The sequence below is a fragment of the Ranitomeya variabilis genome, chromosome 2, assembly GCF_051348905.1.
Source record: "Ranitomeya variabilis isolate aRanVar5 chromosome 2, aRanVar5.hap1, whole genome shotgun sequence".
NCBI classification, from domain to species: Eukaryota; Metazoa; Chordata; class Amphibia; order Anura; family Dendrobatidae; genus Ranitomeya; species Ranitomeya variabilis.
The window spans coordinates 751271992-751285108 of NC_135233.1; the positions used below are offsets into that span (position 1 = coordinate 751271992).

A 13117-nucleotide genomic window follows, 5' to 3' on the forward strand; every position below is an offset into this window, starting at 1 on the left:
TCCTACATCGCATAGCATAGAAAATCTTACATATATCTTGATTTATCCATGTAGCTGTCTGTTGTGGAAAATTTATTTTTTAAGTAGAAAATCACACAGATACAAAATATTCATAGAGATGTAAAGCAGATCAATCTTTTTGACTGTCTTCAGCCTTGCTGTACTGTATTCCAAAGCTTTTCTTATTATCATCCTCTTTGTGATACAAGAAACGCCTAGCTTTCGTTAACAGCTACAAGGCTCACTGCCTGCAGATATGCTTGTCCATTCAGTACACAGTAGCAGGCACTGCTCTCTCCTGTCACTGTGAAGAACTAAGATTACTAGCACTTCTAGCTGATACTGAGCTGCATGGTAATATTGACTATATGTGGATGTGCTACAAAAAAAATCTTTAACTTCTTTGGATTATGTTGGAAAACAAATTGAATTTAACTCTTCCTTCCTGAGACATTCAACGGACTGTCAATTCCAATTTGCATGCTGTGCCTCACATCTTACTCTTCGAAAGAAAGGTAGGTAGCAATATATGCTTTGGAATTTTACAAAGGCTCAGCATCTAGAGTCAATTAGTTTTATGGGTTTTTTTATATTTTGGCTGAAATAATATATACATTTAATGTAATACTAAATTGAATTAAAAGCATTTATATGTTTTATGCATACAATAATTTTATGATATTCATAGAGAAACACTGTAGACGTGCTCAAAGTGTTTGGACCCATTTATCTATTGGTGTAATAGAATATAAAGAAAAGGAACTGAAGTGTATAATACACATTATTTTCTGCATGACTTTCAGGTATACTGAATTGTTTCATCCTATAAAACTCCATTTCAAAGGTGAATTAACTGATAGGCATATGGATAATTAGACCCAATTACCTAGTAAAACAATATATTCTTAAAGTGGGATTCTTTTGATAAAATTTCTAGTATTGAAAGGATTTGAAAACAAAATATGGTCAATGAATTGCTGAAGGATTGCTCTCTGCTGAGAATATATTTGCTCAACATTTGTCATTGGAGGGGCTATAACCATCGAGAGGCTCTTTATTAGATAAGTGATAGAGTAGGTGTGCTCTGCATTTATAGTAACATCATGCTAATTAGAATGAATCAACTTAGAATGTTTCTCTGCTCACACATGTCTTTCGGGCTAAATCATATTTACTACCTACTTTTCATTAAGCCCTTTGCACTTATTACATGTCCATAGCATGGCTTTCTCCCAAACACTGAAACATATTGAAAGTGGCATATATATATACAGTATATATATATATATATATATATATATATATATATATATATATATATATATATACTAGCTGAAGAGCCTGGCGTTGGTTCTGGGCATAATGAATATCTGTGGTTGGTTATATCACCTCACTTCTCTTATTTTCCCTTCACCCCCTCATTTTTCCCCTCACTGCTCTCATTTTCTCCCTCACACCTCTCATGTTCCCCCTCACACCTCTTATTTTCCCCCTCACTCCTCTCATTCCCCCCTAACACTTGTCATTTCGACCACACATCTGTCATTTTTTGATCACTCCACTATTTTCCCTCACTCCTCTCATTTTGCCCTCACACCTTTTCATTTTTGCCTCAAACCTTTTCATTTTCACCTCACACCTCTCATTTTCACCTCACCCCTCTCATTTTCCCCTCAGTATATACATGTTTGTTATCTCCCTTATATATAGTATACACCTGTATGTCATCTCCTGTATACAGTATAGTATATACCTGTATGTCATCTCCCCTGTATATAGTATATACCTGTATGTCATCTCCTCCTATATATAGTATATACTTGTATATCATCTCCTGTATATAGTATATACCTGTATGTCATCTCCTCCTATATAGTATATACCTGTATGTCATCTCCTCCTGTATATAGTATATACCTGTAAGTCATCTCCTCCTGTATATAGTACATACCTGTGTGTCATCTCCCCTGTATATAGTATGTACCTGTATGTCATCTCCTCTTGTATATAGTATATACCTGTATGTCATCTCCTCCTGTATATAGTATATACCTGTGTGTCATCTGCTCCTGTACATAGTATATACCTGTATGTCATCTCATCCTGTATATAGTATATACCTATAAGTATTCTCTGCCTGTATATAGTATATACCTGTGTGTCATATCCCCTGGATATAGTATGTACCTGTATGTCATCTCCTCTTGTATATAGTATATACCTGTATGTCATCTCCTCCTGTATATAGTATATACTGTACCTGTATGTCATCTCCTGTATATAGTATATACCTATAAGTAATCTCTTCCTGTATATAGTATATACCTGTGTGTCATATCCCCTGTATATAGTATGTACAAGTATGTCATCTCCTCTTGTATATAGTATATACCTGTATGTCATCTCCTCCTGTATATAGTATATACCAGTATGTCATCTCTTCTGTATATAGTATACACCTGTGTGTCATCTCCTCCTATATATAGAATATACCTGTGTGTCATCTCCTCCCGTATAGTATATACCTGTATGTCATCTCCTCCTGTATATAGTATATAACTATAAGTAATCTCTTCCTGTATATAGTGTATACCTGTATGTTATATCCCCTGTATATAGTATGTACCTGTATGTCATCTCCTCTTGTATATAGTATATACCTGTATGTCATCTCCTCCTGTATATAGTATATACCTGTGTGTCATTTCCTCCTGTATATAGTATATACCTATAAGTAATCTCTTCCGGTATATAATATATATCTGTGTGTCATATCCTCTGGATATAGTATGTACCTGTATGTCATCTCCTCTTGTATATAGTATATACCTGTATGTCATCTCCTCCTGTATATACCTATGTGTCATCTCCTCCTTTATATAGTATGTACCTGTATGTCATCTCTTCTGTATATAGTATATATGTATGTCATCTCCTCCTATATATAGTATATACTTGTATATCATCTCCTGTATATAGTATATACCTGTATGTCATCTCCTCCTATATAGTATATACCTGTATGTCATCTCCTCCTGTATCTAGTATATACCTGTAAGTCATCTCCTCCTGTATATAGTACATACCTGTGTGTCATTTCCCCTGTATATATTATGTACCTGTATGTCATCTCCTCTTGTATATAGTATATACCTGTATGTCATCTCCTCCTGTATATAGTATATACCTGTGTGTCATCTGCTCCTGTACATAGTATATACCTGTATGTCATCTCTTCCTGTATATGTTATATACCTGTGTGTCATCTCTTCCTGTATATAGTATATACCTGTGTGTCATCTCCCCTGTATATAGTATGTACCTGTATGTCATCTCCCCCTGTATATTGTATATACCTATATGTCATCTCCTCCTGTATATAGTAAATACCAGTATGTCATCTCTTCTGTATATAGTATACACCTGTGTGTCATCTCCTCCTATATATAGTATATACCTGTGTGTCATCTCCTCCTGTATGGTATATACCTGTATGTCATCTCCTCCTGTATAGAGTATACACCTATAAGTATTCTCTTCTTGTATATAGTATATACCTGTGTGTCATATCCCCTGTATATAGTATGTACCTGTATGTCATCTCCTCTTGTATATAGTACATACCTGTATGTCATCTCCTCCTGTATATAGTATATACCTGTATGTCATCTCCTCCTGTATATAGTATATACCTATAAGTAATCTCTTCCTGTATATAGTATATACCTGTGTGTCATATCCCCTGAATATAGTATGTACCTGTATGTCATCTCCTCTTGTATATAGTATATACCTGTATGTCATCTCCTCCTGTATATAGTATATATATGTGTGTCATCTCCCCTGTATATAGTATGTACCTGTATGTCATCTCCTCTTGTATATAGTATATACCTGTATGTCATCTCCTCCTGTATATAGTGTATACCTGTGTGTCATCTGCTCCTGTACATAGTATATACCTGTATGTCATCTCTTCCTGTATATGTTATATACCTGTCTGTCATCTCTTCCTGTATATAGTATAAACCTGTGTGTCATCTCCCCTGTATATAGTATGTACCTGTATGTCATCTCCTCCTGTATATTGTATATACCTATGTGTCATCTCCTCCTGTATATAGTATATACCAGTATGTCATCTCTTCTGTATATAGTATACACCTGTGTGTCATCTCCTCCTATATATAGTATATACCTGTGTGTCATCTCCTCCTGTATAGTATATACCTGTATGTCATCTCCTCCTGTATATAGTATATACCTATAAGTATCCTCTGCCTGTATATAGTATATGCCTGTGTGTCATATCCCCTGTATATAGTATGTACCTGTATGTCATCTCCTCTTGTATATAGTATATACCTGTATGTCATCTCCTCCTGTATATAGTATATACTGTACCTGTATGTCATCTCCTGTATATAGCATATACCTATAAGTAATCTCTTCCTGTATATAGTATATACCTGTGTGTCATATCCCCTGTATATAGTATGTACCTGTATGTCATCTCCTCCTGTATATAGTATATACCTGTATGTCATCTCCTCCTATATATAGTATATATCTGTGTGTCATCTCCTCCTGTCTATAGTATGTACCTGTATGTCATCTCCTCCTGTATATTGTGTATACCTATGTGTCATCTCCTCCTGTATATAGTATATACCGGTATGTCATCTCTTCTGTATATAGTATACACCTGTGTGTCATCTCCTCCTATATATAGAATATATCTGTGTGTCATCTCCTCCCGTATAGTATATACATGTATGTCATCTCCTCATATATAGTATATACCTGTATGTCATCTCCTCCTTTATATAGTATATAACTATAAGTAATCTCTTCCTGTATATAGTATATACCTGTGTGTTATATCCCCTGTATATAGTATGTACCTGTATGTCATCTCCTCTTGTATATAGTATATACTTGTATGTCATCTCCTCCTGTATATAGTATATACCTGTGTGTCATTTCCTCCTGTATATAGTATATACCTATAAGTAATCTCTTCCTGTATGTAGTATATACCTGTGTGTCATATCCTCTGTATATAGTATGTACCTGTATGTCATCTCCTCTTGTATATAGTATATACCTGTATGTCATCTCCTCCTGTATATAGTATATATCTGTGTGTCATCTCCTCCTGTATATAGTATATACCTGTGTCATCTGCTCCTATATATAGTATATACCTGTGTGCAATCTCCCCTTTATATAGTATGTACCTGTATGTAATCACCTCCTGTATATTGTATATACCTATGTGTAATCTCCTCCTGTATTAGACCTCGTTCACATGTTATTTGGTCAGTATTTTTAACTCAGTATTTGTAAGCTAAATTGGCAGCCTGATAAATCCCCAGCCAACAGGAAGCCCTCCCCCCTGGCAGTATATATTAGCTCACACATTGCCAGGACATTTTTAATACCTTTTGTGCATTACTGCTCTTTTCCAAGATGGCGTCTTTGGTCTCATGTGCACTGTGTCTTCCTGCTATAAAACTCCACCCCAGCCTTCAGTCTGTGCTAGAGTATTCTGCCTTGCATCCAGCTCCTGATCCTGTTGACTTCCTGGCTATATACCTGCTCCTGTGAACCTGTGTGGTGATCCTGCTACTCTGCTCTGAGTTCCCGCTGCATACACAAGTTTCCAGTAATCCTCCTTCATCTGCTGCTCGTGTTTACTTCCATCTGCATTTGCTGGACATGTAAGCTGTTGCTGCTCTGCAAAAACCTGAGACCATTACCCAGGCCTCCCTGGTTGTGCTAAGATATTATTTGAACTGCCTTATAAGCATAGCTATCTGTGTTTGGACTAAAACAAGGACTTATTAGTGTCAAGTATCCTCAAGAATAATTGTGCTTCATAGACTTTCTGCGTGATTGCATTTTCCTCTGAAGTTGACTATAGACTGCTAAGCTGCGTTTAATATTTACACCAAGTGTTGTGGACTTGAGTTTCTCTCTGCACCTGTTTGAATCACCGTTTGATAACATAGACTTTACCACTTATAAAACTGTGTCCTGTAGTTGTCTTGTTCCATGCAAAGAGTCTCCTGAGTTATCCCCTATAATAATTAAAGGATACTCTATCCAGAAAAGAGGATACTGCTGGAACAATGACTGCAGAAAGCAGATTAGAGCAGGTGTTTTCCATAATTAGATCACTGCAGAAAGATGTGGAAGGTCTGCAAAAGAAGTTTGGAAGCTTTGAACACAATTAACAAGTGTTTGGACAAACTTTGCAGGACTTAAGCACCCGCATGGCAGCCCAGGAAAACAAACTTGCTGGCATAGAGTCCCAGTATGGATGGGCTTTTCAGGACAAAAGCACGCAAATAGCTGCACAAGCGACTTTACCCTCTGGGCAACCGCCACCAGCTAGCCCACCTAAGTTGCCCCCATTCAGATTTAATGGTGATTGCGACAAATTTTGTGGCTTTGTGAATCAATGTATGCTATATTTTGATGTGCATGCTGACGGTTTTCCTACTGATAGATCCAAGGTATTGTGTGTAATAATGCTGCTGACCTCACGAGCTCTCACCTGGGCGAATCCGATGATTGAGTCTCGTGATCTACGGTTAAATAACTTGGATGATTTCTTGGCCGCTATGGCATTAATGTTTGATAATCCTAATCGCCGTGCAACCACTGAATCTGCTTTATTGTCTTTATGCCAGGCTAAACGTTCTGTTATTGAGTGTGCTACTGAATTAAGGAGATTAGCGGTAGATACCAATTGGGACAGTTATGCACAATTGCCTATTTTTAAAAGGGGTCTGTCTAGTATTGTAAAAGATTAATTAGCACGCTCTGAATCACGACAAGAGCTAGAAACATTTATAGAGCATTGTGTGCGCATAGACATTCGCCTTACTGAGCGTAGGCAGGAGAAGTTTGCTGCATATAACCGTGTTTCCAACTTTTCCCTTCCTTCCAAAGAGCCTGCAGGTAAAACCTCTTGGGAAGTGGAGGAGGTGCCCGTGCAAATTGATTCCATTCAGAGGCGCAAGCTTAATGAGCGCCGAGAACATCGCCTTCGTGAAAGTCTATGTTTCTACTGCAGTCATTCTGACCACTTTTTAATCAACTGTCCCAAGGGTCCCAAGTGGCCTAACAAGGTGCTAGCAGCGGTAGGAGAATATGACAACTATGATGATGAATCTGACATCTCTGAATGTAGCCTGCCTTTAAACGCTGTATTCGATTCACTTTCTATGACTTCACCCCCCAAGGAGCTTAAGAACTCTCACTGTTCTCTCCCTATTAAGATCCTGTGTTCAGGACAGTGGATTTCCAGTGCAGCTATGATTGACTCTGGTGCAGGTGGCAATTTCATGGATATCGCATTTGCCAAGGAACATGGTATTAAAATTCAGCAAAGAGCCACTCCAATTACCATGGAAACAGTGGATGGGTCACCGTTAATATCTGGGCCTGTGGATCAGGAGACCTTACCCCTTGAAATTTTGTTGGAGCCTAATCATCAGGAGCAACTTTCTTTCTTGCTAATTTCTTCTCCTCATTTTCCTGTGATTTTAGGCATTCCTTGGTTGCGTTCTCAGAACCCAATTATCAACTGGGAGACCAAGGAGATTATCTTTCCATCTAGGAGCAACTCAGCATTAACTGAAGCTGTCCCTGAGTCCATGGCTACGGAACCACATGTACAGGTATTTACTTTACCTTCAGCATATAAAGAGTTCTCTGACATCTGTGACAAGAAGAATGCAGATCAGCTTCCTCCATGCAGGCATTATGACTGTCCCAATGAGCTGCTTCCTGGGGCAGCTATTCTTTTTGGTAACGTATACCCTTTGGCGTCACCTGAGCTTCAAGCCTTAAAGGAGTATATTGATGAAAATCTGGCAAAAGGCTTCATATGTCCATCTTCCTCACCAGCAGGGCACCTATATTTTTTGTAAAAAAGGTTTTGACCCTGAGACCCTGTGTGGACTATCGGGAACTCAATAAGGTAACCATACAAAGCCGGTACCCTTTGCCTCTGATTCCCAAATTACTGGAAAGAGTCCGCCATGCTAAGGTGTTCTCTAAACTTGATCTTTGTGGGGCTTAAAATTTGGTGCGTATTCGTCCAGGGGATGAGTGGAAGACAGCATTCAGATGCCAGTATGGACACTTTGAATATCTTGTGATGCCCTTCGGGCTTTGTAACGCCCCTGCAACATTCCAATACCTTGCTAATGACATTTTCAGAGATTTGTTGGACCAGTTTGTAGTGATCTATTTGAACGATATACTAATCTTTTCTGATTCTCTACAGGAACATGAAGAACATGTCAAAACTGTTTTAAGACGTCTGAAAGAGAACCATCTGTATATTAAGCCGGAGAAATGCGAGTTCCATCGTTCTGAGATACAGTTCTTAGGTTATATCATCTCTCCCCAGGGGCTGAACATGGAATCTGGTAAGATTCAGGCTATCCTTGACTGGCCGGTACCCAAGAACGTTAAGGAGGTCCAACGTTTTATTGGTTTTGCAAATTTCTACAGACGCTTCATTCAAAAATTTTCTGATATTGTCCATCCCATTACTTCCTTGACAAAGAAGGAAAAACCCTTTAAGTGGTCATCACAGGCTCAAGAAGCTTTTGATCAGTTTAAGATCTGTTTCGCCTCAGCACCGCTGCTGATACACCCAGATCCAACACTTTCTTTCATTGTGGAGGTGGACGCTTCTGATAATGCTTTGGGGGCTATTCTCTCCCAAAGAACTGGAGAGAAGGGTCTGCTACATCCTTGTGCTTGTGGGAGACAAGGAATTGCTGGCTATCATTTCAAAGAATGGAGGCATCATCTGCAAGGAGCTGCACAACAGATTATAGTGCTAACTGACCATCGCAATTTAAAGTTCCGCTAGATGTCTTTCTCCTCGTCAGGCTCGTTGGAACTTATTTTTAAATCAATTTAACTTTATCTTGTACCGTACAGGTTCTCGTAATGGGAAGGCTGATGCTTTTTCCATATCCATGCTGCGGATTCCGTACCTGGAGCCCCGTCCAAGACCATTTTATCTGATGCCAATTTCATCGGAGTTATCCACAATCAGGACTTGTGGAAGGAGTGCAGGGAGGCTTATGACGGTGATGTATTTATGGCCAATCCACCTATGGATATTAATCTTGTCTTTAAGGGTGGCATGTGGTTCAGAGATCGACGTATGTACGTCCCTGAGGTCGTCCGTCTGCAGATCCTCAAGTTGGTACATGACTCCAAGTTGGCTGGTCACAGGGGGGTACAGAAGACACAAGAGTTCCTGAGCCGATTCTTCTGGTGGCCAACTTGCCTGAAGGACACCAAGGACTATGTTCTCTCTTGCGAGGTATGTGCTCTAGGGTTGAGCGAAATGGATCGGACAAATTCAAAAATTGCCGACTTTCGGCAAAGTCGGGTTTCATGAAACTGTTGGATCGGCCATGAGGTCAGCGATCTTCGCACCAAAGTCGCGTTTCATATGACGCGTTCAGCGCCATTTCTCAGCCAATGAAGGAGGACACAGAGTGTGGGCAGAGTGATGACATAGGTCTCGGTCCCCACCATCTTAGAGAAGGGCATGACAGTGATTGGCTTGCTTTCTGCGGCGTCACAGGGGGTATAAAGGGGCGTGCGCGCAGATCTCCATCTTACTTCTGCCGATCTTAGCATAGGGAGAGGTTGCTGCAGCTTCGTCAGAAGCAGGGATATAGTTAGGGAGGGAAGATTAACCCCCAAACCGCTTGTGCTGTAGCGATTTCCACTGTCCAACACCACCTTTGTTTTGCAGGGACAGTAGAGGCTATATCTTTGTGCATCAGCTCTGTAGCTTATTAGGCTGCCTTATATGGCTCCCTGATAGCTGCATTGCTGTTTGCACAGCTACTGTGCAAACCAACTGCTTTTTTAAAAGCAAAAATCCTGTTGCTCCTTTCTGCAGTTATCTTCTTTATTTGTCCACACTTTTGTGTGCAGCAGTCCTTTTTGTTGCTGCCATACTTGTCCTGAGATCATTGTAGGGAGATTGAAATTGTACTACAGTCCTTGGATTTTTTCAGATATCTTCCAGCCACTTGCTGCCACTTACGTTGTGTTGTGTTACACACTGGGCCTGAGTTGTGGTGCTGTCTCCCCCCAAAAAAGGAGATTCAAATTGTCACAAAGTAGATATACCTCAGTACTCTTAGTTTGTGGTGTATCATCCAGCCACTTGCTGCCACTCACATTGCGTTGTAAAATACACTGGGCCTGAGTTTGGTTTCTGTGTCCAAAAAAAAAAGTGAGATTGAAATTCTCACAAAGAGGATACACCTCAGTACTCTTAGTTTGTGGTGTATCAGCCAGCCACTTGCTGCCACTCACATTGCATTGTAAAATACACTGGGCCTGAGTTTGGGTTCAGTCTCCCCCCAAAAAAAGTGAGATTCAAATTCTCAGAAAGTGGATATACCTCAGTCCTCTTAGTTTGTGGTGTATCAGGCAGCCACTCGCTGCCACTTACATTGTGTTGTGTTATACACTGGGCCTGAGTTGTGGTGCAGTCTCCCCCCCCAAAAAAGGGAGAATTAAATTGTCAACAAGTTTATATACACCTTCTACCTTGTTTTACAGTACCATATAACGGTTGTTATTTTGGTTAGATTTTCCCAAAAATGAGGAAGTCTGGTGGAAGAGGCCATGGGCGGTCGTTGCCAACTGGTACTGATGGTGGTGGTGGTGGTGGAGCATCTGGTGGTAGTGGGAAAAGCAAAATAGCAGCTAAGGCTGGAGGTGTTGAGCCAGCGTCATCGTCTGGCTACACAAGACCTCAAAGGCTCCCTTATCTGGGAGTAGGAAAACCACTTTTAAAGCAGGAGCAGCAGGAAAAAGTTTTGTCTTTCCTTGCTGACTCGGCCTCTAGCTCTTTCACCTTCTCTTCAGAAAGTTTCAAATGTCAGGACTCTGAACATTTTTTACCTTTTGTGCATTACTGCCCTCTTCCAAGATGGCATCTTTGGTCTCATGTGCACTGTGTCTTTCTGCTATAAAACTCCACCCCAGCCTTCAGTCTGTGCTAGAGTATTGTCATGGTTCTCAATGGCAAGAGACCGTAGTAAAGAATACAAAAGGACTAGCTCTTGGAAGATGGGAACTCGAGCTGACTGTGAGCTAAACCTACCGCACAACTAACAGTGGCCGGGTAGCGTGCCTACGTTTTATCCCTAGACGCCCAGCGCCAGCCGGAGGACTGACTGACCCTAGCAGAGGAAAATACAGACCTGGCTTACCTCTAGAGAAATTTTCCCCAAAAGGCAGACAGTAGCCCCCACATATATTGTCGGTGATTTTAGAGGAAATTGACATACGAAGTATGAAGATAGGTTTAGCAAATTTAGGTCCGCTTACTAGATAGTAGGAAGACAGAAAAGGGAACTTCACAGTCAGCTGAAAACCCTTTCAAAACACCATCCTGAAATTACTTTAAGACTCTAATATCAACTCATGACACCAGAGTGGCAATTTCAGCTCACAAGAGCTTCCAGCCTCAGAAATATTCAAACACAGAGAACTGGAACAAAAATGCAAAAACAATCTTAGGACTACAAGTCCAACTTAGCTGATAGTAGTCTAGGAGCAGGAACATGCAACAGAAAGGCTTCTGGTAACATTGTTGGCCGGCATAGAAATGACTGAGGAGCAAGGCTAAATAGAAACTCCCACATCCTGATGGAAACAGGTGAACAGAGGAGATGAAGCACACAAGTTCAGTACCACCAGTAACCACCGGGGGAGCCCAGAAACCAAATTCACAACAGTACCCCCCCCTCAAGGAGGGGGCACCGAACCCTCACCAGAACCACCAGGGCGATCAGGATGAGCCCTATGAAAGGCACGGACCAAATCGGAGGCATGAACATCAGAGGCTGTCACCCAAGAATTATCCTCCTGACCGTAGCCCTTCCACTTGACCAAATACTGAAGTCTCCGTCTGGAAACACGGGAGTCCAAGATCTTCTCGACAACGTACTCCAACTCACCCTCAACCAACACCGGAGCAGGAGGCTCAACGGAAGGCACAACCGGTACCTCATACCTGCGCAACAATGACCGATGGAAGACATTATGAATAGAAAAAGATGCAGGGAGGTCCAAACGAAAGGACACAGGGTTAAGAATCTCCAATATCTTGTACGGGCCGATGAACCGAGGCTTAAACTTAGGAGAAGAAACCTTCATAGGGACAAAACGAGAAGACAACCACACCAAGTCCCCAACACAAAGACGAGGACCAGCAAGACGACGGCGGTTGGCAAACTGCTGAGTCTTCTCCTGGGACAACTTCAAATTGTCCACCACATGCCCCCAAATCTGATGCAACCTCTCCACCACAGCATCCACTCCAGGACAATCCGAAGACTCCACCTGACCGGAAGAAAAACGAGGATGAAACCCCGAATTACAGAAGAAAGGAGAAACCAAGGTGGCAGAACTAGCCCGGTTATTGAGGGCAAACTCCGCCAAGGGCAAAAAGGCAACCCAATCATCCTGATCCGCAGACACAAAACACCTCAAATAAGTCTCCAAGGTCTGATTAGTTCGCTCGGTCTGGCCATTAGTCTGGGGATGGAAAGCAGACGAAAAAGACAAATCAATGCCCATCCTAGCACAGAACGCTCGCCAAAATCTAGACACGAATTGGGTTCCCCTGTCAGAAACGATATTCTCCGGAATACCATGCAAGCGAACCACACCACATTTTGAAAAAACAGAGGAACCAGCTCGGATGAGGAAGGCAATTTAGGCAAGGGGACCAAATGGACCATCTTAGAGAAACGGTCACACACCACCCAAATGACAGACATCTTCTGAGAAACAGGGAGATCAGAAATAAAATCCATGGAGATGTGAGTCCAAGGCCTCTTCGGAATAGGCAAAGATAACAACAATCCACTAGCCCGAGAACAACAAGGCTTGGCCCGAGCACAAACATCACAAGACTGCACAAAACCTCGCACATCTCGCGACAGGGAAGGCCACCAGAAGGACCTAGCCACCAAATCCCTGGTACCAAAGATTCCAGGATGACCAGCTAACGCAGAAGAATGGACCTCCGAGATGACTCTAC

The 13117-nt window shown here is 41.2% G+C and overlaps 1 protein-coding gene across 1 annotated transcript in view; it reads left to right on the forward strand.

Annotated features, from left to right (window-relative positions):
- Positions 1–262: 262 nt before the first annotated feature.
- MCHR2 (melanin concentrating hormone receptor 2) overlaps positions 263–13117 on the forward strand; it is a 452328-nt gene continuing 439473 nt past the window's right edge. Inside the window, exon 1 of the mRNA XM_077289664.1 lies at positions 263–515. The gene's annotated coding sequence lies outside the window, so the exon portion shown is untranslated. The remainder of the gene's footprint in view (positions 516–13117) is intronic.